At 38.4% G+C, this 26317-nt stretch overlaps 1 long non-coding RNA gene across 1 annotated transcript; it reads right to left on the bottom strand.

The window, feature by feature from the left end:
* Window positions 1–6983: 6983 nt before the first annotated feature.
* Window positions 6984–26310, bottom strand: LOC113917971. The gene is made up of 3 exons (XR_003518400.1): window positions 26253–26310; window positions 14858–14925; window positions 6984–7098 (listed from the first exon to the last, which is right to left on the bottom strand). It is a non-coding gene; the product is annotated as an uncharacterized LOC113917971 (long non-coding RNA).
* Window positions 26311–26317: the final 7 nt, after the last annotated feature.

Here is a 26317-nt window from a genome sequence, read left to right as displayed (position 1 = left end):
ATTGTGTCTGATTCTCAAATATCCACCCCTCTCCAAAACTGGGGAATCCTATTCCCCTGGCTATTGACAAGATTACTAATTTTAGACAGCATAGTACATGCTCACTAGTTTAAGTAGAAAGAAATTTATTCCAGGGTATTCGTTAGTTTACAGGATATCTGGGAAGGCCAAGACACCAAGCTGGTTGTTGAACAGTCACTGACAACACAGCCAGGAAAAAGCCCAACCCACACCGTGGGAACTTTCCAACAGATATGTTCTTGCTGTCACCACCTGATGCCTGAACCCATGAACCAGGATCTGGTCACTGGAATCTCTACAACAGCTGCAGTCAAAAAAACAAAAGCCTCTATAATCTGTGCTTGCCAGAACTATGTGGCCTCTGCCTTGTGATGCTCACTTCTGCCTGCCAAGCCTGGCAGGGGCACCTCTGCCTGGCAGAAAGCAGAGTAACTCTTGCTACACTTCATGGGAGTCTTGAAAACATACTCCTTGGCTTTCCAGCTTCTAAAGCCCAGAAAGGCATGCTATAATGGATTGAAAAGGTGTAGAATGAGACAGTTGGTAGTAGTGTTTGCCACTTTCCATCCCTTTGGCTATTCAGCATCTATTCATCTTTCTCCCCAAATTTAAATTACAAACCACAAATTGCAACAACCTATAGATTCCTGAGTTTTTTTCCATTGGTTTTGCCCCTGGGCATGGTAGTAGAAGGAGGCAAAGGATACTCTAGGTTCCAGATCTGCTCCCCCTTGCCTTCATTGTGTGGTAGAAACCCCATTTCCCCTTTAAAATCTCAAACACTCCAGCCAATACATGTAATCCCCCCTCACTCTGTTCACGAAGCACAAGGAATCCAAAAAGACCAGGTGTCAGTCTCAACCTCCACTTCACTGTAAGCACTTTCATTTCCTGATGGACTCCTTCCTCCCTTGGATAGTAAAACTGTTAGACCATCAAAGTTGAAAGTTGTAGGGATAGAAAAATTTTGAGAATGGGTCATTAGGTTTATTAGTGGGAGGTATCACTCTTACTTCACATCCATTGTTTTCTGACCCTATGCATTGTGGCCATGAGAGATATATCCTTAGTGCATCCTGACTGACAGCTTTACAGCCTCACAGCTGGTACCTTAATTGGGTCTCCCAAAGGACTGCCTACCTTTCTAAAAGCCCACCCACTTTTGGGTGACATGGTCAGATCAGTGAACCTCTACAGCATTATTTCATTCACCAATAAACAAATTCTCTGGTCAGAAGCAAGGGTTAATAAAATACCATGACAACGAATTAGGTAGGTAATAGGACTATAGGTAATGATGCAGGTAAAATTTTGGCATGTGGGGAAATTCAACCTATATTTATAGTAAATATGTATTTACAGTGAGGAGAATTGCTGCCCTCTCCATGATGGAAAGAAGCCTACATAGTTAAACAAAGTGCCACTAGATGGTGGTTTGGTATTCCAGGGCTGAGGGCAAGACCGGGACCCAGCTGTTGGCTGCTACAGCAGGTATGTTAGGCACTTAAGGAGTTGTACTAGCCAAGTCAGTTCCAGTGTGGGAGGTGGGGGAGGTAATATTGAACCTAGGAATAATCTCCTTCTTTGCCACTACAAAGACTTTTTAAATGAGCCTATTGAACAAACACTTAGATGCCTGGGAAAAGGCCAGTTTTAGAATATTGAGAATCTCCTCTGTAGGATTCCTTGACAAGCATCCATGTGGGACATAGTTATTCTCATAGTCTGGGCACAATCTGAGCATGTCCATTTATGCATTTCTTTCCCCATATCTCCTTGTTACAGTCTTTCAGTCTTGTTTTTTCCATGATCTGACTTAGCTCTTCCCATGAATCAATATAGATCCACACCTCAGAACATGTCCTTCCAAACGAAATAGACCATGATACATTCCTTCCAAAACTTGCATGAATGCATCTGAAAACCTTGAGGATGATTTCTTTTTCCCTGTGAAGAGGCAAAGTCACCTGCTAAAACTGAGGGAAGAAAGTGACAGAGTCAGAGATTTGAAGAATGTAAAGGTTTTAAAATACCCACACATGAGAGAGAGACAATTTAGAAAACAAAGAAATGACTTGGAGACAGTTTTGAAGATGTTAGACTACATGGTTATGTGATTTTTCTCCAGAAGCACTACTCTGCCCCTAAAAGCAAAACCACCACAATGGACAAATACAGCATGTTTACTGCAACCTCAAGACTTCATTCACCTGCGTTTAAAAATAATTGCTAGCTCGCAAAATTAATATACTAGTAATTCTAGCTAAATCAGGGTTATTATTTAGATATTATATTTGTTAATAGCATCTTTTGTCCAAGATATAAGAATAATATATAAAAAGTAAGTATTATCTGAAATAATCATGTTTTAAAATCTGTAAAATCAAGTGATAACAATCGTTGCCTCTGGGAAAGGGGATTAGGGGGCTGAAAGACAAGAGTGGAGGGAGATTTACTTTTCACTCCATACCCTTTTGCAGCTTTTGAGTTTTAGATCTATATATAAAAATACCTGTACAGTCTCTTGGTGTGTCCAGCCTCACTGATGTAAGTTTACTTCTCTGAGAGGACAGGGATCTCTGCAACTGCAGCCTTCTGCCCACTGGGTCTACTCTATACCAGGTGGCACCCAGAGATGATTTCCTAAGCCATTTCTCAATATCAGCTAACCAGGATATTTTCCAGAATCTTTGTGATGTGACTATGAATTACTTATTTTTTCCCTGTATTTTCTAAACTTTGTATAATGCACATAGTCAGGGAAAGAACTCATAAATATTTTGTCATGTATCCACTCATTCACTTGTCCATGTATTCAACCAATTTTTATCGAGCCGTGTGAGTGTTTTCTAAAAACTCCTATATGATGTGTTCTAGGAAATACAGAGCTACAAAGAGAAAGCCTCTAGTTAGTCGCCTCAATCTTTTTGGATGGGGCAGCATGTAAATAAGGAGTGATCCCCACCTTCCAGGAATTTACAGACAGGTATGTAGGAAAGTCCTCAATAGAACAGGACGATATAGAAGCTATATGTAACAAATGTTGTGCTATGGGAGTGAAGAAGAAACAATTCATCCTGGGCATATCGGGAAAGGTTTCACAGGGAAGAAAACAACAACACATATTTGAGCTACATTGTGAACAGTGATTAGAATTTTAGAGAAGAAAAAGAGATGGAAAATGCATTTCAGGTTGAGGAAACAGCTTGAGCAAAGGCATAAATACACCAATATGTGTGGCAAATTTGGCAAAATGGTCACTGTCTAGTGAGATAAGAATACAGTGTGCATGGAAATACTTATAGGAGCAGGATGCCTAAAGGAACAGACAGGTCATGTTGCCTGAACTGGAAGCCACGGAAAGTTTCTGAAAAGGAAGAAACAAATTTCACTCATGTTTTAGGAAGACATTATATTTAGGCAGTGTGATAACCTACAAATCACAGGCTTTGATGTTAAGCAGACCTAAATTTTAATCTTGTCTTTTACTCACTAGCAGTGTCATCGGGGGCAAGTCACTTAACTTCTCTGTTCTCAGTTTCATCATGTCAGACGAGAGTTAATGAATGAGCAAAGGCATACTTGCATGGCACATAGCAGAGGTTAAATAAATTGTAGGTACTATTATTATTATTATTATTAATTATTTTAAAGATTTATTTATTTGAGAGAGCACAGAGTGAGCCAGGGGAGGGGCAGAGGGAGAGGGAGAATCTCAAGCAGACTCCCTGCTGAGCACAGAGCCTGACTTGGGGCTTGACCCCACGACCCTCGAGACCATGACCTGAGCCAAAATCAGGAGTTGGACATTTAACCAACTGATCCACCCAGGTGCCTGGTATTATTTCATTTATGGCAATGTGGAGGGTATATTAGCAAGGTAGGATATTGAATATATGGACTAGTTCAGGGACTGAAATGGAATCTAGGTGAGGTGATGAGGGCCCCAAATAAACAATGACTGTAGGAACAGAAATGGCTGAACATAAGAAATTAGCATCTAGTGGGCAGAGGCCAAGGATCCTACAATGTATAAGACAGCCATCAAAAACAAAGACTTATCTGGCCCAAAGGTCAGTAGTGCCAAGGGTGGAGAAACCCTGTATTAATGGAGAGAGATCAAAGAACAAGTTGAATGATCTTTCCTCAAAATTTCTTAAAATTATAAACTATTTAGGGGCGCCTGGGTGGCTCAGTCGTTAAGCATCTGCCTTTGGCTCAGGTCATGGTCCCGGGGTCCTGGGATCGAGCCCCGCATCGGGCTCCCTGCTCCGCGGGAAGCCTGCTTCTCCCTCTCCCACTCCCCCTGCTTGTGTTCCCTCTCTCGCTGTGTCTCTCTCTGTCAAATAAATAGATAAATCTTTAAAAAAAAAAAATTATAAACTATTTAAAGGCTATTTAAAATATAATAAACACACACATACTTACTACTAAAATTTAAGAAATATTCATAATATGGTTCATTTACATCAAGGAGAAAGAGGTGGAGCCATAAGTCTGGATAATTCTTGAGAAACACTCTAGCCCTCTATGACAAAAAATCAGTTGTCTCTGATGGAATAGTACTTAAATATCTTCAGGTAAAGGTCCTTTGTTCCTCCTTCACGGAACTTTAAAATGGAAAGTTTCTCAAAGGAATAATTTATTAAGAGTAAGAATTTTCTCTTTGGCTCATTAAGCAATATTAACGAATATCATTAAGATAGCATAATATCTAGAAAAGAAAGAAAAATTGCAATATGCTATAAAGAAAACTTTCAATAAATGAAGTATGATATTTCATGGGGACTTTGCTTAAATGGGATCAGACAGGAGAACCTAATCTAGTCTTACAAGATCCTCATAGCTCCATCAAGATGTGACTTTGGCAAAGGATTCAGTCTTAGCATGGGTATGACCCCAAGTCTGTATGTTCCACTATATATGTAAACCTCCCCTAAAGTGCCACAAACATAAATGATAAAAATTAACTGACTCCTTCAGGCTTTTAGTGAACATTAGTGCTTTTGAGATAAGTAGAGAAATACAGACAAGGGAGGTTGGACAGGCTTACACCCCGGCAAAGGGATTGCTCCTGTAGTCAGGCCAATTCAGATTCACACCACAGCAAATTTATAAGAACTACAGGAAATTCACAAAAGTCACTCTTGGGCAGGTATGAAATCTGCACATGCCAAGGTCCATTGTATAACTATTAAATCATTGTACTTACTATGACTCCCTTCTTTGATCCATGCCTGCCTACCCACTCAGATCTTGTTATATTTACATGTGTACATAGGATATGCATTTTTTAAAAAGATTTATTTATTTTAGAGAGCGAGCACAGCGGGGAGGAGCAGAGGGGGAGAGAAACTTAAGCAGACTCCGTGCTGAGCGCAGAGCCCCATGCAGGGCTCAATCCCATGACCCTGAGATCACACCCTGAGCTGCAACCAAGAGTTGGACGCTCAACCAACTGTGCCACCCAGGTGCCCCTAGGATATGCATTTTTAATTCAAAAGAATCCAGCTGCCTTACGCAGAATTTTGTGTGGGTTATTATGTCTGTGGTTTAACATGCTTATGTAGAGCTCTAAAGCTGTACTTGTTCAATACACACTCCATGTTTTTTTAATTATTTTAGCCAACACATAGTACATCATTAGTTTTTGATGTAGTGTTCAACGATTCATTAGTGTATTACATTTTCTTAAGATTTTACTCATTTATTTATTTTAGAGAGAGCATGAGAAAGAGCAAGGGGAGGGCCAGAAGGAGAGGGAAAGGGAGGAGGAAAGAATCTCAAGCAGATTCCGTGTTGAGCGGAACCCTTCAAGGGGCTCAATCCCAGGACCTTGAGATCATGACCTGAGATGAAACCAAGAGTTGGATGCTTAACTGACTGAGCCACCCAGGTGCCCCAAAGATACATATGTTTATTGAGCATGTAAAACATGGCTAGTCTAAATAGAGATGGATGTGCTACAAATGTAAAAAACATGTGGAATTTCAAAGACTCACTTAAAAAAACAAACAAAATATCTCATTAATTTTATTACATTGATTACACATTAAAATTATACTATTTTGGATATCTTGGGTTTAAAATATATTATTAAAATCAATCTTACCTTTTTCTTTTTCCTTTTTAAATGCAGCTCCTAGAAAACTTAAAATTAAATATGTGGCTTGCATTATATTTCTATTGGATGGTGCTAACAACCTACAGTTTACCCTTATACATCTAGCCATTTTTAGGAGCAGATACATTCTAATTCAGACATACTGCTAATATAATATACATGGTATGGAACCAGACATTCGGACACCAGTTTTCCAGAGAAATATCTTTAGACTGTACACTCAATAAATGGCATTGTGTTAGATTACACTGTGCTAGAGTAGGAGTTGTCCTATTCATGATAGAGGTTTTATCAAGGAAGGAGTAGCTGCAGTCCTACTTCCTTGAGACAGGAACTGATGCAATCAATTATAAAAGGTATTACATCTGAATATGTGCATATATGTGATCCCTGGGCACAGAAGGAATAATTCTAAGCATTCTTAAGGCAAAAGTCATACTTGATTAGACATTTTTTTTGTAGGTAAATAATTACATGTAGGAAAAGGAAGCTACAATATGTTTTCTGAAAATTCATTATGACCAAATTCCATGCTGAAAGGTATTAAAAAATGGATGGGAAAATAGTGTTTCAGAAAAGCATTTCAGTCAAGGATAGATGTATTCTAGTACATCTATGATCTATTGCTGCATAACAATATTACTATAAATTTAGTGTCTTAACACACATTTATTATCTTTGTTTTGTGAGTTTAGTATTGGAGTACAGCTTAACTGGGTCCTCTGCAAGATGCAATCAAGATGTTGGCTACAGCTGGATTTTCACCTGAGACTTGACTGGGGAGGGATCTGCTTCTACACTTAAGTGGTTGTTGGCAGCATCTAGTTCCTTTCAGGATGCCAGACTGAGATCTTCAATTTCTTGCTAGCTGTTGGCTAGAAGCTGCCATCAGTTCCTTATTCGATGATTCTCTCCTTAGGGAAGCTCACAGCACAGCAGCTTGCAATAAAAGTCTTCCAGTAAGATAGATGTTACAACCCTAGTAAGTAATCATACCCATGTGACCAAGTACATCCCATCACCTTTACTGTGTTCTGATGGTTAGAAGCAAGTCACTGATCCCACCCACACTCAAGGGAAGGGGATTACACAGGACATGAATACCAGCAGGTAGAGATCATGGGGTCTCCTTACAGTCTGCCCTATGCAATAGGGAACTGGCTTAGAGATAAAAACGGAAGAAGTATCACAGTGGTGCCCAAAGGATGTTAGGACCATTTTAGTTAATGTTTCAAATCATCTGGAAGAGAGGAAAAATAATTTCCAATGAAAATAGTTTTCCAGATAGTGAGATGTCATGACCCTGAGAACAAGTAAAGAAAGACTGGTGAATGGAAATCACAAGCAGCAGCAGTAGCAACATCACTGGCAAGCAGTATGTGGATTTACATCTGAGAACCAAGACACAAGCAATAATTGGAACAGTCTTGGTGGAGTCTAAGAGCAAGACAAGGTGCCTCCCTCCCTGGTTGTCAGGTAGTGCTGCCCAGAGAGGTTAGCATCAGTGGAGGAAAACATGCTGGCCAGACCCACAGCAAGAGAGAAGTGGGTGCATGGTGAAGTTTCTCAGAGATTCAAAAAACCTTTCCAATGAAAGGCCAGACAAGACAGACTCTGTGACTACTTTAAAAGAGACAGAAAGAGGGGCGCCTGGGTGGTTCAGTAGGTTGAGCAACGGACTCATGATTTCAGCTCAGGTCATAATCTTGGAATCATGAGATCGAGCCCAGCTGGGCATGGAGCCTGCCTATGATTCTCTCTCTGCCCCTCCCCCCCACTGCTTGTGCACGCTCACTAAAAAAATGTATATAAATAAATAATAAAAATAAAAATAAAAGGACAGAAATGTAAAAAGACATTTGTATTCGACTCAATAAGACAGGGGTATTTGATGTGTACACAGCTGACTAGGCCATAATATATGGCTATCAAAGCTCAGAAAAGATAACTAATTGATTAGTTTCTTACTGATTGAGTTGATTATAGATTCATTTTTAATACTAAAACACTCCTAAACTAAACTCTACTGTGTTTGGGTATCAACCCTCATTTGTTTTCAATAAATATTTGTTGAACAGTTATTGTGCTAGAAAATGTTGTAGGGACTTGGAATAAAATGTGAAAAAAAAAACAGGTGAGGTCTCTGCCTTCATGGAGTTTATAATAGTGGGAAAGATGGACCTTGAATGAATAATTACACATATAACCACATAATTATTTTCGGTGACTGTTATAAAGAACAAGAACAGAGCACTTTGAAAGAAGTATAACAGGGAATCCAATCCAGTCTGTGGAATCAGGATTAAAGGAAAAGTGACATTCAGGCTGAGACCTGAGGAAGGGTTTCCCCACCAAGAAGTGGTGAAAGGACAAGGCAGCAGAAGAAACAACACGTAAGAAGGTCCTGAGATGGGAAAGAGTTTGAGGGGTATGGAAGGAGGAGGAGGTCTATATGGCTGGGGCATGGTGAGAAAGAGGTCAAAATGACTAATAATTATGTAGGACCTGGAAGGTCATGTTAAGGATTTTAAATTTTTATCTTAAGGGCAATGAGAAGCCACTTGAAGATTTTAAGCAGAGAAATGATTGCTATGGTCACCCCTCCACCCAATCCATATATAGAATCCCAACCCTCAAAGATGATGGTATTAGGAGGTGGGGACTTTGGGAGATGATTAGGTCGTGAACCCTCCTGAATAGGATTAGTACCTGTAGAAAAGAGACTCCAGAGAGATCCCTAACCCTTCAACCATGTGAAGGCACAGTGAGAAGATACCGGCTATAAACTAGGAAGAAGCCCTTCACCAGAAGGCCTTGATCTTGGACTTGGAGGCCTCCAGAACTGTGAGCAATAAATTTCTGTTGTTTATAAGCTAACCAGTCTGGGGTATTTTATTATAGCAGCCAGAACAGACCAAGACAAATAACATAATGTGATCTCTCTTTAAACTGTCACTCTCATAGCTGTTGAGGATTGGACTGGAGAAGAGGCAAGTGTGGATAGGGAACAGCCAGTGAGAAGGTTTTCACAATCATCCAGAGAGATACTTGGTGGCTTGGACTAGGGCAATGACCATGGAGATGGAGAGAGGTAGACAGATGCAACAAGTATTTTGAAAGTAGAAAGGTCACTGACTGGGTGTGAAGAGATGGGATTTTCAAGCATGACAACTGGTTTCTAGCATGAACAACTGGATGGACAGAGTTACCACTTACTGATAAAAGGAACAACTAAATGGGAATAGGTTTGTGGAGAAGTTCAAGAGGCTTCAGTTAAAAGATGTAAGATGCTCCTTTCTTTTGCCCCTGGTGGTGGTGGTAGTGGTAATATTTTTGTTTTGTTTTGTTTTCTTTAAATTCAAGTTAGTTAACATATCATGTATTATTAATTTCAGGGTAGAATTTAATGATTCATCAGTTGCATAAAACACCCAGTGCTCATTACATCAAGTGCCCTCCTTAAAGCCCATCACCCCATTATGCCAATTTTAAAAGATTGTAGTGATTAGGTAGCAGTTGAAACACATGATTTTTGCTTTTCGATACAAAATATGACTTAACAGGAGGTAAGAGTATATATGCTACAGAAGCAGACCATGATGTTACAGAGCAACCTTTGGACTTTTTCTACAATTTATTTCTGAGTGGAAATGCAAATGACACCATCTTCGTTTGGCAATGTTCTCCATAATCAACTCTAGCAAGTTAGTACTAAACAAGTGAAGTATCCCCAGTTACTCTTACTGATGTAGTAACCACCAAAAAGTAAAACTTTTCAAACTAGGACCGAACAATTCTTTCAGAGTTTGTAGAACACAAATTAAAATCATGAATGACCAAACATTGCTCTTTTGAATGTACCAGAAGAACATTCCTAAGCTCTTGTCCAATTATCTGAGGATAACAAGTGATTATTTCTCTTAAGCAAGAATAAAGCTTATTCTGACAACATTATTAATACGTTTCACTGTGATATCCATGGTGGGTGGTGTCCAGATTGTGAATGTATCTTCTGTATTAACATTTTATAAAATTGATTCATTCAAGTGCGTTTTGCTTTTCCATGAGAGGGTTGGCCTCTCAAGCCAAACATCGTGAGGCTGTTAGAAATGGCCCTATGTCAGGGTGCCTGGGTGGCTCTATCGGTTAAGCCTCTGCCTTCAGCTCAGGTCCTGATCCCAGCATCCTGGGATCAAGCCCTTATCGGGCTTCCTGCTTAGGAGGAAGTCTGCTTCTCCCACTTCCTCTGCCCCTTCTCCTGCTTGTGCTCACTCTCTTTCTCTCTTGCTTTCTCTCAGATAAATAAAATCTTAAAAAGGGGGGGAGGGGAGAAATTTAAAATACTTAAAAAAAAAAAGAAACGACACTATATCTTATCCAACTTTGAGCCATGGTAGATATTTAATTAATGTTTGCTGGATAAAGAAAGGAATGTTTATAGTGTGGATGGTAAAACATAGTTAAGATCAATAATAGCTGTAAAAATGCAGAAATAGGACAAGCAAATTCAGTATAGATAAGTGTTAAGAGAAATGCATTGGAAGAAAATAACTCAGATCATACTAACAAAATATTGGGTTCTGGGCTATCAAAATACAACCAAAAAAATAATCTAGAACATACATAACTTTTTTACAGAAAATATCTATTCTATGTTCTCTCTAGGATTGTAGCTTAATGCAATGACTGTAAAGGGAGACTATATTCACCATGATTTAGAAATGTTGTTTTCAGATATCAAAGACAAGCAGGTATTGACCATGAAAAGATAAGGAATTTCTTTTTTTTTTTAAGATTTTATTTATTAATTTGACAGAGAGAGACACAGTAAGAGAGGGAACACAAGCAGGGGGAGTGGGAGAGGGAGAAGTGGGCTTCCCACCGAGCAGGGAGCCCGATGTGGGGCTCGATCCCAGGACCCTGGGATCATGACCTGAGCCAAAGGCAGACGCTTAACGACTGAGCTACCCAGGCACCCCAAGATAAGGAATTTCTTATGTGAAGAAAATATATATCAAAAAGCAGTTAATGAAAAGATAAACATTTACAATTAGGCTTATAAAAATAGAGAATGGATTTATCTTTAATATACCTATCTCTTTGAAAACTCCTATTCTATCAAAGATAACAATTACTTTAAACAGATTCTATAAAACTGAGGGATGGGGAATATTCCATAAACCGTAAGTTAAAATGAAATTGTTTCAAATCTCTGATGCATGTTTCACTTATTACCATTTATTTCCATAGCTTGGTTTCTTTAGCATGGTTAAATTGTAATCTGAACGGTACCTATCAACGATCCACAACAGGGCATTCTAATTTTTACTGCAATGATTTGTAAACTGTGGATCGTATCCACTTCACATGTAAGCAACAGCAGTTATGACTCTCAGGAAACCAGTGCTGTGTGGCTCTTTCCAATAGTGCTAAGGTTTATAGCCCAACATGGTTTTTTAAAGTCTTTGAAAGACTAAGATTGAGTTGCAAAAGGATTAATGCACCACCTGCTCATCAACCTTAGCTTCAGAAACTGTTGTCTTTTTCAGAGGGAAACTAGGGAGCAGACCTGGGAGGAAGATTTATTTTTTACTTGGTAACTCCCTACTGTTTGATTTTCTTTATGTCTTTTTACCACGTGCATTATTTATTTCCTTACAATAACCACAAAACACAACTTAAAAAAAAAAAAACACAGCTACATTTTTTAAAAACTACCTAAGTAGGGTGTTTTTGTTTCCACCTTAGAGATAGTGCTTTCCCCAAAATTCCTTAGAACTTACTAATATTCCTTTTTTAAAAAAGATTTTTTTTTTTATTTGAGAGAGAGGGTGCGTGAGAGAGCAAGCATTAGCAGGAGGGAAGGGCAGAGGGCGAGGGAGACAAGCAGACTCCCCACTGAACGGGGAGCCCAGACACAAGGCAGGGATCGATCCCAGGACCCTGGGATCATGACCTGAGCCAAAGGCATATGCTTAACTGACCAAGCCACCCAGGCACCCCCTAATATTCTTACTATAAAATTATTGTATTATGTAAAAACAAAGCTGAATGTCTACATAGTCAATAAGAACAAGTTAACTTTCTGTATTCCCAGGGTCATGGTATCAAGAATAAACTGGACTCTTCAAGATTCAAATTTCATTTTAATCAGATATTTTGATCACACCCCAACAAACTTTTTGTTAAAGCCGCTAACAAAAAATAAAATGGGCTGAGTCAAATTGAGTTAAATTGTCTCATTTCTTAACCTCCAAGCTCCAGTGAATGTGCCATGAGCAGTGACAATTCTTTTTTTTTTAGAGCAGAGAACTGGACAAGTATTGAAAGGATTCAGCCACTGGGTGAGAAAGAATTGGCTGTGTTAGGCTCTGAGGTTAAGGTGCTAGGAAACAAAGCAGGTACAACTCACCTGGAGTCCAGGGTCCAAATTCAACCTGGACATGAAACCCAGATAAATTGATTAATGTCATCTGTGCTCATGTGTGGCTCAGCTGTACTAGTAAATTAACTTATTATGAATAGGGGGCAAAGAGATCTAGTTCACCTTCATTCCTTTATTGGTGAGAAAGGCCCACTCAGGAATCCAAAGATTGGATCTGAAATTATTCTGGAGAAGTCCAAATCAGAGTCTAGGACCTCTATGTTCATCAAAATCCAGTAAAAACATTTTCTTTCTCCTTCAGCTGGTTCAGAGTAATGGAACCAGTTATGGGGAACTTAAAAACAACTTGCTGACAAAGCCTTTGGTTTTCCTTTAAGACTTTTCAACATGCATTTAACTTGATGTTTTGTGTAACAAAATTTAGGGGTTGGAAAATTTCCCTGGATTATCTACACTAGAATACATAACCTCTGCACATAGTCCACATATCTCTCCAATTCCCCTTAATATTTCATATTTGTGGTTTTCAGTTAGGGCAGGATGTGCTTGACCTGTGTACTTAGTTTGGAAAATCTACCATGGTGATTTGAATATAGTGAGTCTGCACCGATCCACTTCTGGTGTTCACTTTACACACACACACACACACAAACACACACACGTCAGGGTCTATATCATTATGTCAGATTTTACTCTATTCCATTATAGTGCCTTCTCACAGTAGAACTCATCCACCAACTGAACAGATTTTATCAAGCTTACTTTTCTTGTAAGCCGAAAAGCATCTGTTTTTGGCTCAGGTCATGATCTCGGAGTCCCAGGATCAAGCCCCACATTGGGCTCCCTGCTCAGGGGCGAATCTGCTTCTCCTTCTCCCTCTGTGATCTCTCTGGTTCTCACCCTCTCTCAAATAAATAAATAAATAATTAAAAAAAAAAACTATTAGGAAAGAGATATTCATAGTCTTAAAATTGCACATGGTCTCCCACCCTGAGAACAATTGTTCTAAGTTTACCATTCAGTTCTTCTGCTAACAGCATTCTTTTCCTAAACATATTCCTCACACCTTTATGATGGCAAAATTCCAATTCATAATAATGCAATATAACGTTACAAAAGATTGCTCAAATAAATTTCAAGTGAGTTTCTACATAATGTCTCCATAATATATTGTGGCATTTGCTGCCATTTATTAATTGACATTGTTTCCACTTTTACGGTTCTGGCTTCCAAAAAATTTACTCACTTTTCACAGAATTGCATTTAGCATAGGAAGGCGCCACAGTCTTTGGATGGAACCGACAGGGCCTAAGATTAAAATTATAATTCTCTACTGATGCAGCCATGAAATAAAACAAAATGTTCATATTTTATTTAAAATAAACATCTTTACTAAAATTACTCCACATTCATTATTTAAAAATATTTTAAGGCCACTTTTAAAAGTAAAGGATTTAGCACCTTTATTAATAAACCTAGAGGCAGGTGCCCCAGGAGGCCTGTGCTGGGTCCAAAGTGCAGGAGCCCTGGAGCCAGGCTTTTGAGGAGGCCACTTTAACTCTGCTACTTTAATTTTGGATTCTTTCTTGAGGTTTTTCACTTCCTTTTTGAATTCTAATTTATTTTGGTCTTTCATTTCTTATATAATTTTCTTCATGCATTTTAACCTCATTTTGAACTAATATAGTGCTTTGGACCTGCCTTCTCGAATATGTCTTTCAGGTACGCTTTTCTTGTCTATATGGATGTTATTACACTCCTTATTCTTTTTTCTTATAACTTCAAATGCCATCAGACCTTGGTATCTTTCTGTTGCTCATTTTTATGTGAATTTAGGTTTCTTGAACTTGAAGAAGGAAGACTGGTTCAGATAGTATTTATAACTGTGGTTGTGAAATATAGGGCAGTTTGCTTTTCGAGGTTTCCTGAGTATTTCCCTCTCCCACATTAGTCTGGACCTTCTTTTTCCTTCTTTACTGTTCCTATCCGGCTGAATTTTGATTGTGCACCCAACCGTTTTTCCTCACCGTGAGCCTCCAGGTGAAACAAATGGGTCAGTTTTGAGAGTTTGTGGCTTTAAACTTAACACACTGGTCCCTATACGCCTTCCCTTGAGATCCTCAGTTTCACAGCCACCCACTAGCTGTGTGACCTTGGACAAATTGCTGTATCTTTCTATGCCTCTGCTTCCCCATTTGTAAAATGGAAAATGTAATAGCCTAATAAGTTTTCATTCAAGGTGGTTAAAATACCATTTAACAGGCAGTGATCACTTTTTGAATGTTTAATACGTAAAATACCCATCTGCACTTTCTTTATGAACTCACCTTTAAGTTGTAGAAGCTCTCAGGTCAACTGATGGGAACTATCCAAAATCCTCAGGGCCTCAGGAAGTCTGTTCATGTGTGATAACCATAGTTAAGGCTTTGATTTACTCAATCAACATAACTCACATTATTTAGATTTTAATAAAAAAAAAATCAAAAGAAAGCTGCTTAGTGTCTTCCTACTGAGAACACAACTGACTTTGTCTCCAGAGGTTAGTCATTTCTCATTACATCTACTTCTTTTTTTTTTTTTTTTTTTGCTCCCTAGACTCTCTAGGAACTAAGAGGTCATTTTATGTGTATATAATCAAATAGGACTTCTCAGTACCTGTACTCAGTACCTCAGTACTCAGTAGCAAATGTGGCAGTCTTTTTAGAAAGGCCCTGAGAAGGCTTTTCTCAAAAGCCTAGGGCATCAATAAAAGCATTTTGAAATTTTCATTTTTTACAGTTAATGATTTACTGCTGCAAATTTCTATTGCTTATAGTCAGTGTCTCACCTCTTTAACTTTTGGATCTTATTTTTCCTTTTTAAGCAACTTTACTTTAAAACATGTAAATAGAAAAAAAGCTAACCAACCAGGTTTTTTAAATCCAGGTTGCCAAAAAGTTTTTTTTTTACATCAGCCTAGTATTTATCTAGGAAAATATGCCAACAAAAAAATATGTGTGGTTGGGGGCTCATGACAACTAAATGTAACGTGTGATCTTGGTTTGAATCCTGAACCAGAATATTTTTTTCTTCTTTTTCTATAAAGAAAATTATTGGGAAAATTAATGAAATTTAAATAATGTGTATAAATAACTATTTTGAATCAGTTTTCCTGATTTGGATAAATACACTGTGATTATAAGAGAATGAACCTTAAACATTTGGGGTACAGAGGCATCATGCCTTTAACTTATTTTGAGAGAGTTCAGAGAAAGAACGAGGATGTCAAAGCAAATGTAGTAAAATGTTAACATTTGGGGAATCTGGGTGAAGGGTATATGAAAATTCTGTGAATTAGTCTCTCACAACTTGAGCAAAAGTCTGAAATTGTTTCAAAATAAAAAAAGGTTTTAAAAGGTAGGGAGGTTAAGAGCAGAAAAATAGCAGGGTCAGTGTCCTGAGGGTTTGAGCACTTATAACATCCTTGAATGTTACACGTGGAACACAATACCCTTATTTTGAAAGAAAGGTGGGAGCTTAGAGTGCCTCAAATAGGTGGCTAGGGAGATCTCTACCAAATCTCTCCCTAAAGAGTAGTCACTTTGATAGGTGCATTGATGTTTGATTCAATAAACTTCCATTCCATAGTAGCAGAATCAATGATATCCTAGTGATCTAATAACTCAGGTTAATGCCATTATAAATACCAGCAATATCAGATCGGCAGAGGTGAAGGTGAATTATTATGCTAACATGGGGGGCAACAACGGGGGGCAACCATGGTGCTTATAATCTCTTGGTGGGATTTAGATTGATATAACCTAGTATAATCTTCTGAGGAACAATCAGGTAATATGTATCACATTTTAAATGTCCATACCCTTTGACTCAATAATTCTACTTTTAGAAATTGATCCTAGGGAAATAGGCAAGTGACCAAAGATGTACATTCAAAGATGTTCACCATCACAACAAAGAATAGAAGACATATGTGTCCATCAGTAGGGAGTTAAATAAATTATAGTTTATCCATACAAGAGAGTATTCTTCAATATATCCCTAATATATTAAATGAAAAAGCAAAACTAGAATATATAGGATGGTCCTATGATATTTACATTACTTACTTACATTTGAAATAGAAATATTTTACAGGATTTTTTTTTTTAGATTGAAGGAATACATGCTAAAAAGTTGTGGGTAGGGAGGTATTTAGAAGAATATACACTGCATTATCCGTGGCAGACTACATAATTTGCAAGGCCTGGTGCAAAATGAAAATGTGGAGTCCCTTGTAAAGAAATCAAAAATTTCAAGATGGTGACAACTGAGCATTAAACCAAGTGTGGGGCCCTCCTAAGTGCAGGCAGGGCCCTGTGAGACTCTATAAGCAGCATGCCCTTGAAGCTGACCCTGGCTATACACTCTGCTTTACACTTCGATATATGCTACACTGTACCATACATTACACTGTATGATATACACTAAGACATATACTACACTAGTGGTAACATACGAACAGGTGGTTAAAGATATACATGTTGTCTATCTCTGCCCCACCCTACTTCTGTTGTTATTTTGGGTATTGTAATAAGAACAGTACTTTGTGATAAGGGCAATCCAAAGTGTGTTTAAATTTTATTCCTAAAAGAAGTTAGCATATTAAGGGTGCTGAGATTAACAATTTGCTGGTGTACCCTTTGGATCACTTCGCATGCCACAAGAGTGCCTCCAAGAGGACTAGCAGAGATTCAATGAGACAGAGATGTGTAGCTCTCAAAAGAAATTTCTGTGGCAAATTTTAATTACTTTTAATGAGGTTCTGTGATAATGACTATCAGGACACATAAATGATGGGTAATTTTTCCCTCTTTTCATGTGGCAAGTAGAAGCAAAAGAAAAAAAAATAAGAAAGAATATAAAGGGATTTCCTATATCTAGATTAAATAGCTCTCCTAGGCCACCCACGCATGGATGTTTTTCTACCTCTAAATGGTTCTGTGATATCCTTGAAGTAACCAAATAATATTATTAGTTATTAGTTGACTTGATCTGTCTACAAGTTAAATGCTTCCTCTGATGTTTCTATTTATAAGTAGAACTAAAAACCTGGGAGGTCTAATTTGGGATCAGCATGGTAGCTTATGTTCTGCCATGCAGAACATCAAGGTTTGATTAGGCAGATCTTAGGGTTGAAGCCAAAAGGCCAGAGAATAAGACATTTTAATACCTAATGGGCTCTAAGTAAGATGGTTTAATACCTACCAGGCTCTGATTTTCATTAGTCATAAAAACAAAAACTTTTAACAGGGCCTAATGATGTTGGGATAAGTACTAAGTGAAAGGACAAAGGTTTCCAGGATTCAACCAAAGGGGGAAGGGGTGAGAAAAAAACATTAAAAGATTTGTTGTTAAATATTTTTCTGCAGTCCATCATAAGGTAATCAGTGGTCAAAGTCTAAATAACACCCCAGGAGCTACAGACCTTTGACTTTACAGGCATCTGGAGAATCTGCTGAAGCTGTTTGTGTTCTCCAACAGACTTCAGGGTTTTGTATAAGATAGTGACAGAACTAGAAATAGAAAGCTGATAAATTCTATTAGGTATTGTGAATTTCAAGACTAATTTCTGTACTTACAAGTCTTCTATCTTGTATTATTTTTTAGCTCATTTTCCTGAATTATATGTGTATACATGCTACCATATGTCATATATAATCTATGCTCAGTAATAGATAAAAACAACTAATAAATACATCAGAGTCCTCCTCATATGTCATAATCCAAGGTAGTTGTCTGTTTTAGGGCATCAGTTCTGTCTTTATTCAAGTTATTAAAATCATTCATATTCATGAGGATTTTCATCAGTCGGACTAGCACTCCTATTCTCAAAATTCAAAACAGGACCCATAACATAGGTGCAAGATATTATAGTTGGTAGAAATCTATCATTTTCACAAATGTGAAAAAGTCCCTCTATTTAATGCACTTGCCCTTTGTATTCTCCAAGATACTTAACTGGTTCAACCTTAAATATCACAATGACTTTTTAAGTAATATTATATATACACGTGTTTGACATGAAGAATTTGTAATGATATCCTCTGAAGACTGAATGGGCTGTGATTCAAGAAATACTGAACTCCCCATTAATGACTGTGTTGCACTTGATGAAACCTTTGAAGTGAGAATTCAAGCACAAACGAGGTGGTTGGCCTAAAATAACATGTATGCTGTCTTCTAACTCTGAGACATCATGAACACGAAATAATTTTTACTGTTCTTGAACAAAACAGAGGATGGTAGAGAGAATGGAGAGAAGGCAAATGAGAGAAACACCATAAAGACATTCTGTTTATTCAATACAAGTTGCCACTGTTTGAACATAGAACCTAGGAGAAAAAAAAATAAAAAAATAAAAAACACCTAATATTTTCAGTTTAAGAAACTACATGTAGATTAGCACCATTAGGTTTTTCTTTTTTCATTGTTTTGAAGGAATCCACCCTGAACAGGGAGACTAACCATGGAAAACTAGGCATTTCTTTGTTGGTATCAGAGATGGTTGCTGGAGATCAGTGCAGATGTGGCAGGGGACTCGACTCCTGACTCTTAACTCTGAGGGCATGGCCCTAAGGCGGAAGCTAGTAGAGGGAGACCAGAATGCCTGGCAAATGGGCTGCAATTGAGCAGAGGAAGAACAGTTAAGAGACAAGTTTTGCCTCTTTGGGAAGTGACTCAAGAACGGAAACACAGGAGGAAGGCAGTGGCAGAGGATATGAGATTTAAGCTAACAAGGAACTTGGACTAGACTTCCCGGGCTCAATGGAGCCAGTCTTTTAGAAGAATGTCATCAAGAAAATGGCATTTGAGAAAACTCAAGAGAAAAGCTTGAAAGCAGAAAGGAACCCAGGAAAATATTGCATAAATCTATTTAAAAAGTGAAATGGAACTAGCTATTACCAGCATGTAAATTCTGTCCTTGAAACATTATTTGGTACATTTTTTTAGTAAGAGCCATATAATCATTATTTTACATGTGTAATATTTTGACATATTGTATGAAATATCACATATATTCCTGTGAAGCCTATTTATCCTTATTTTAATTGTCATTACCTTAGGCTGAAACCACCTTATCTGTGAGACAGAAGGCCAGATCTAGTACTTTTCAAAGTATGTTCCAGGAAGCAGTGCCATCAGCATTGCCTGTGCACTTGTTAAAACCTCAGTTCCTCACATGCTATCCTAGACCTACTGAATTAGAAACTCTGGGGATGGAGTCCATCAATTTGGGTTTTCAGTCTTCCAGCTGGTTCTAAAGCACTCTAAAGGTTGACAACCACTGCCTTAGGCATTTCAGAACTAGACCTCTTTAGAGCCTGTTTAGGAAGAAAAAAAATATTCTTCTGTTTTCTGTCTATTCACAGTACTATTCTCATTTCTCATTACCGATGTGTGGTAGTTTTTTCCTACCCCAAACAATTCTGTGACACCAGCTGGGTGTCCTACAATCTAACTCAGTTTTGACACTACCTGAAGATAGTGTCAGATCCCACAGATTAAGGGCTCAGCCCCCCAAGACTGAGCACTGTGCACCCCCCCAACTTCAGACACCAATCATAAGTTCAAGCTGTCACCTGTACATCTGACCAACCAGCTATAAATCAGAGATTTATATACACCCCCCCCGGGGGGGGGCTTGATTAATTTGCTAGAGCAGCTCACATAACTGAGTTAAACAGTTTATGTACTGGACTACCAGTTTATTATAAAAGGATATAACTTAAGAACAGTCAGATGGAAGAGATGCATAGGGCAAGTATGGGGCAAGGGGCACAGAGCTTCCAGATCTCTCTGGAGCACCTCCACATGTCCACCAACCTGAAAGCTCTCCCAATCCATCCTTTTTGGGTTTTTATGGAGGCTTCATTAAGTATGCATGATTGATTAAATCATTGGCCATTGATTCAACCTCCAGTCCCTCTCCCCTCCCCAGAGGTCAGAGGGTGGGGGTAGGACTGAAATTTCCAACCCTCTAATCACACAGTTGGTTCCCCTGGCAACCAACCCCCAGTATCCTTAGGGACTTTCCAAAAGTCACTGCATTAACATAAACTCAGATGTGGTTGAAAGGGGCTAGTTATGAATAATAAAAGATACCCATTTCATTCTGGATCTATTTCAGAAGCTGAGAAGGAAAGATACCCCTATAACTCTTACTACGTAGGAAATTACAAAGGTTTTAGGAGTTATGTGCCAGGAACCATGGAGGAAGACCATGGTTTCCTAATATAAACCACAATATCACAGAGGCCCAGGAGAGATCTGTGTTATAGGCCAGGGAGGCAGCATGGTGGTTTTGTCTGTTCAGGCTGCTGTAACAAAATACCATAAATGGGTGCTTATAAACAACAGAAATTTCTTTTTCTTTTTTTTTTTTAAGATTTTATTTGACAGAGAGAGAGACACACAGCGAGACAGAGAACACAAGCAGGGAGAGTGGGAGAAGGAGAAGCAGGCTTCCCGCTGAGCAGGGAGCCTGATGCGGGGCTCAATCCCAGGACCCTGGGATCGTGACCTGAGCCGAAGGCAGATGCTTAACCGACTGAACCACCCAGGTGCCCCAATTTCTTTCTTTCTTTTTTAAAGATTTTATTTTCAAGTAAACTCTACACTCCATGTGGTGCTGGAACTCGCAACCCCAAGATCAGGAGTCACGTGCTCTTCCAGCTGAGCCAGCCAAGCACCCCCAGAAATGTATTTCTCCCAGTTCTACAGGCTGGAAAGTGCCAAGATCAAGGCAGTAGCCAATTTGGTGAGAACACATTTCCTCATAGGCCCCCATCTTCTCACTAACCTCAGTTGGCAGAAGGAATCTCTCGGGGGCCTCTTTTCTAAGGGTATGAATCCTATTAATGAGGGTTTTACCCTCATGACCTGATTACTTCCCAAAAGCCCCACCTCAAAACACCATTATGTTGGGGATGAGGTTTCCACACGTGTATTTTAGGAGGACACAGACATGCAGTCCATAGTAATGGTCAACTAGAAACAGTGGGAGTTTTACAGCTACTCAGACCTGAAATCAAACTGGGGCTCCAGCACTTCTTAGTTGTGTAGGGTCTTGAGCAAGTTGCTCAGCCTCTCTGAACTTCAGGTTCCTTATTTAAAAAGTGGAAATGGTAACGTCTACCTTGAAAAGAACTATGAAGTTTATGTGCCTCCATGATAATCAGGAGTGCTGGTTCTGGTGTTAGGCCCAGTTCAAATGCCAGCTTTTCTACTTACTCAGTGACCTTGGACAAGTTACTAATCATCTCTGTTCTTCAATTTTCTCATCTGTAAAGTGAGTAATAACATACTTGCCTTACAGTGTTGTTGTAAGGGTTTAATGACTTAATGTTATCAATTGCTTAGAAGACTGCCTGCCACAGAATTGCTCAACAATAATCAGTTTGTAATAGTAGAAATACAGGGCAGCCTGAGTGGCTCAGTTGGTGCATTGGGCTCCTGCTCAGTGGGGAGTCTGCTTCTCCCTCTGCCCCTCCCCCCCAACCCCCATGCTCTCTCTCTCAAATAAATAAAAATCTTAAAAAAAATAGTAGGAATACAAATAAAAACAATAATAAAATATCTCATGTACATAAAACACCTAGGATATGGTAGGTACTCAATATTATTATTGTCATTAAAAAACTTTTTCTCATAAAGCATAGGGTTATAAGAGGTTCCAGTATATAGGCACCCCCTGATACTTTTTATATATTCTTTACATTCTAATGTCTTCCCTCCTCTCTGAATAAGCTGTAATGTATTATATTAATATCAATTTCCTGGTTTGGATAGTGTACTATAGTTATACAAGATGCTACCATTGGAGGGGCCTGAGTGAGGGGCAGGTAGGGCCTCTTTATACATCTTTAACTCTATGAATCTGTAATTATTTAGAAATAAAAAGTAAAAAAAAAAAAAGTAGGAGTAGGGAGCTTACCTGAACTGAGAAGTATTGGGGCAAGAGGTTGGGCCTATTACCTCATCCACCCCCAGTTCCTATTTACCAGTCCTGGAATCCTAAGCTTCCTCTTTACTAGTGTAGGCTACTGGAAACCACGGGAGCCTGACAGGTAAGAGGCTAGGCCAGGCACCCATAACACCAGGTAAGGTATGAACTTGCAGAATGTCTGATGCATGGAATTCTAATGTAAGGAACATCGTAATCCTTATAACTTCAATACCTAACACAATTCCTGGTGCATAGAGGTAAAGATAAGAGATGTGCTCTTCCTGATCAAAATTGCAAATCCAAATATTTTCCGCATGTAAATACTGCCACATAATGTGATTAGGCTCCGTGATTTTCACGTAAGTCCTTTATAGATTAACTAAGCCTTTGTAGGCTAACCTGAACACCTACCCGCTAATCATGACCACGTTCCTATGGACATATTTCAAAGAACTAATCTCCAAGCAAACTTCTGAAATACTACCAATTTGTAAGTCATTATCCTTAGTTGATGCTATTAACACAAAAATTTTTAATTGAGGAATGATAGTGATCATTGTGGGCTCACTGGTTTCAAGTTTCCAAATAGTGTTCTGCTTCACACTAATGTCTTAAAGTTCCCACTACCACCACCTATAAGTTCCTAAAATTGTTAGACCAAGAAAACCTTTTTTTTTAAACAAACATTTACTAATGCTGGGGGGTTCTGAGGAACTCTCTGTTTGAAACTGCTCTAAGTCACATGATCAATCTTCTTGATCATTTGGCTTTTAAATGGTTCCTTCTATAGTTTTAAAAATTAAAAACATTATTTTATGCCCAAATAAAAAGCAAGTAAAAAAAGATTTAGAAAATCTAGGCATGTCTGCCAGGTAGCAATACAAATAGAGATGACTCAGTCATCAGTGATTTGTACCCATGAATTACAAGTTTTCTCCCATTAATTAGTCAAAACTGAGCTTAAAAAAAAAAAAAAACTAAGTTAAAGAAAAACTGTGTGGCTCATCTCTCTCAATCAAATTAAAACCCACAGCTAGCTTTTTAATTCATCATCTTTTACCATTCAGTAACTTCAGTCAAAGTAAAGAAGTAGTTTTTTCCAGAGTTCTCAAGTTGTAAGTCAGAAAAGTCCTCGCAATAAAGAGGAATAAATGAAGCCCCCCTATTCTGACCGGCTATGTTTTCCTAAGAAAATAAAGGTGTACTACCAAAGGTCCAATGTTTTTCTCTCAAAAAACAAACCAGTCCAGCTATAAAAAACACAAATTACTTTTTTTAAAAGATTTTATTTATTTGTCAGAGAGAGAGAGAGAGATACAGAGAGACAGAATAAGCAGGGGGAACGGCAGGAAGAGGGAGAAGCAGGTGCTCTGCTGAGCAAGGAGCCTAATGTGGGACTCCATCCCAGGACCCTGGGATCATGACCTGAGAGGAAGGCAGACACTTAACCAACTGAGGCACCCAGGCGTCCCACAAATTACATTTTAGTTAAGATTTAGCAACATATAAAATTGCTTCCTGTTTCAGCATATACTACCCAGTTTGCTCAAGAAATCATACATAATTCCCCAAACAGAAACTATAAGATCCATATTATAGATTAAAGAAACACTCCAGTCTTCAATTTATGTATCATGAGAATACTCCAAACTGCTTGAATGAATTATCAATTATAATTCTTTTTGAAATTACATTTGATCAACTAAAACCTGTGTAAAGCTTCACAAATCCTTTCACAAATCTCTGCTGCAAAGCAAAGAAAGTTTCTTTATTCCAAAAGTGACCAAGAGGAGAATTTCATGACACATTCATTGAAAGCGAGTATCTCCATATTTTAGAGAGTTTTCTTATACTAAAGTAGTAATAAGTCAGGATATGAAGTTACCTAACCTTGAATATCCTATTTGAAAACAGGTGTCATATGTAGGTTTTATAGTTTGATTATAACTATATTTCATATACACAAAAAACATTTGTTAAAAAATCTGTTGAAATGGTATTGATGGCTGCCATTTACTTCCTTAGTTCAGCAGGTTCAATTTCTGCAATCTCCTAACTACAGTTAGAGCTACCATATCTTGCCAGTTAGGTTGCCAATCTGCATATAGAGCTATTACCAACTCCCGGAAGAACTTCTTTACCCTTCTGATATATGTTTTATCTGGGAAGAACCGGAAGTACAGAACAGGAGTAATAATTTCAAATGAAAAATTTAAGCCAGCAAACAGACTACCTAAGCATTATAATTAAGGATAATTGTTCCACTTTGCGAAGCATGTCACAACTATTTTTAAACATATTGGGGGGTCTGCCCTGAAGCCTATGTCTGATCTACTCCCTGAACTTTGCCCCTGGAATAAGCATGATACAAAATTAAGAATTCTTAGAAGGGACCCAGTGTAAATTAAAAGCAGTAACAACTTAATCCACATTCTTAATCCAAAAGTGTTGGCTTGTTTTTTAACTTATGGAACATATATTCAAAGGAGCTGAGATTCAGGTTCTATGACAAATAGTCACTGAGTGTATACCATATGCAAAGTACTACTAGGTGCTGAATACATGATAGAGAACAAAACAAGCATGTTCCTTGACTTCAGAGAACTTACTGTCTAGAGAGGGAGAAAGACCTTAGAAAGACATTAAATGATAATAATAAAAGAAACTAAATCATTTTGTGGTTATTTCCTGTTTGTACTGCATCTCTCTCTGGGTAACTGTGATCACACCCTACTCTTAGGGGTATTCTGCAGAGAAACTCAAGTTTTTGTTTAACTACCAAAGACAACCAGTTGTAGCTGGGAGAAATAATCACACAGGATGACAGACAATTTTATAAACTTCATCATGAAAGCTAACACGGAATTCATACCAGGAAGTACAAAACATTCGTCTATACATGCATGTTGACAGGATAACTTCTAATCATAGGGTGGGAATTCACCAGTAATTTGTTTTCTAGAATCCTGTTCATAACAAAAATCCATGATGGTGGAACACACACACACACACACACACACACACACACACACACACACTCCCCATCTTTTCAACTGAATTTTCTTAAACTTATTTTGAAAACATCAGTGCTGCAGTGTGCAGTGTTACTTCAATTAAATTATTCTTTGGAGAATAGGATCTAGAATGAATTTCATTTATATTTTAAGATTGGCAATGAATTTACATTCCAGTTAACCTTCAGTGTGAATTATTTCCAGGTACAGCTTGTTTCCCTAGGCGGCTGAAAGTATACAAAGTACTGAGAATTTTGAAGGTATATATATCAGCAAGGAAGTGGGAGGGAAGGGGGCGGGCGAGGAGTAAAAGTTCCCGAAAGAAATCCCCATGCCTCGCCAAATTTAAACACACCCAAAGCTCCTATACCGCCCCCTTTCCTTCCGATCTGAGTTTTTTGCTGCCTACTTCGTTTCCCTGCATATTTGAGGAGGTATTAATTGATAAATATATTTTTAAAACCATTTCCTTCCCCCTTTTTCTGAAATATTTGAACACGTTCCTCCGTAGCTTATTTCTGCGTCTAGTAATAATATTCCTGATAGAAATGTATATCCTTGGGAATTCATTTTCTTTCTCAACAGTTACAATACTACATTATTATGTCAGGTGCCACAGTCCCCGCCTTCCACAAGTTAGTACTTTGTGGCCAAGTAACTTCTTTAACTTTCTAAAACGAAATACCTAAAAGACGATATCACCGGCGCTTCCCAAGTTCCTACCTGTTGTGGGGACGTGGTCTGAAGGGATGAATCAGATTTGCCTAATGCGTCCTTTCCCTTTCCCA

This window comes from Zalophus californianus, chromosome 1 (genome assembly GCF_009762305.2).
Source record: "Zalophus californianus isolate mZalCal1 chromosome 1, mZalCal1.pri.v2, whole genome shotgun sequence".
Lineage (NCBI taxonomy): Eukaryota > Metazoa > Chordata > Mammalia > Carnivora > Otariidae > Zalophus > Zalophus californianus.
The sequence above is the reverse complement of the archived record's forward strand: the minus strand, read 5'-3'. Positions and strand labels throughout refer to the sequence as shown.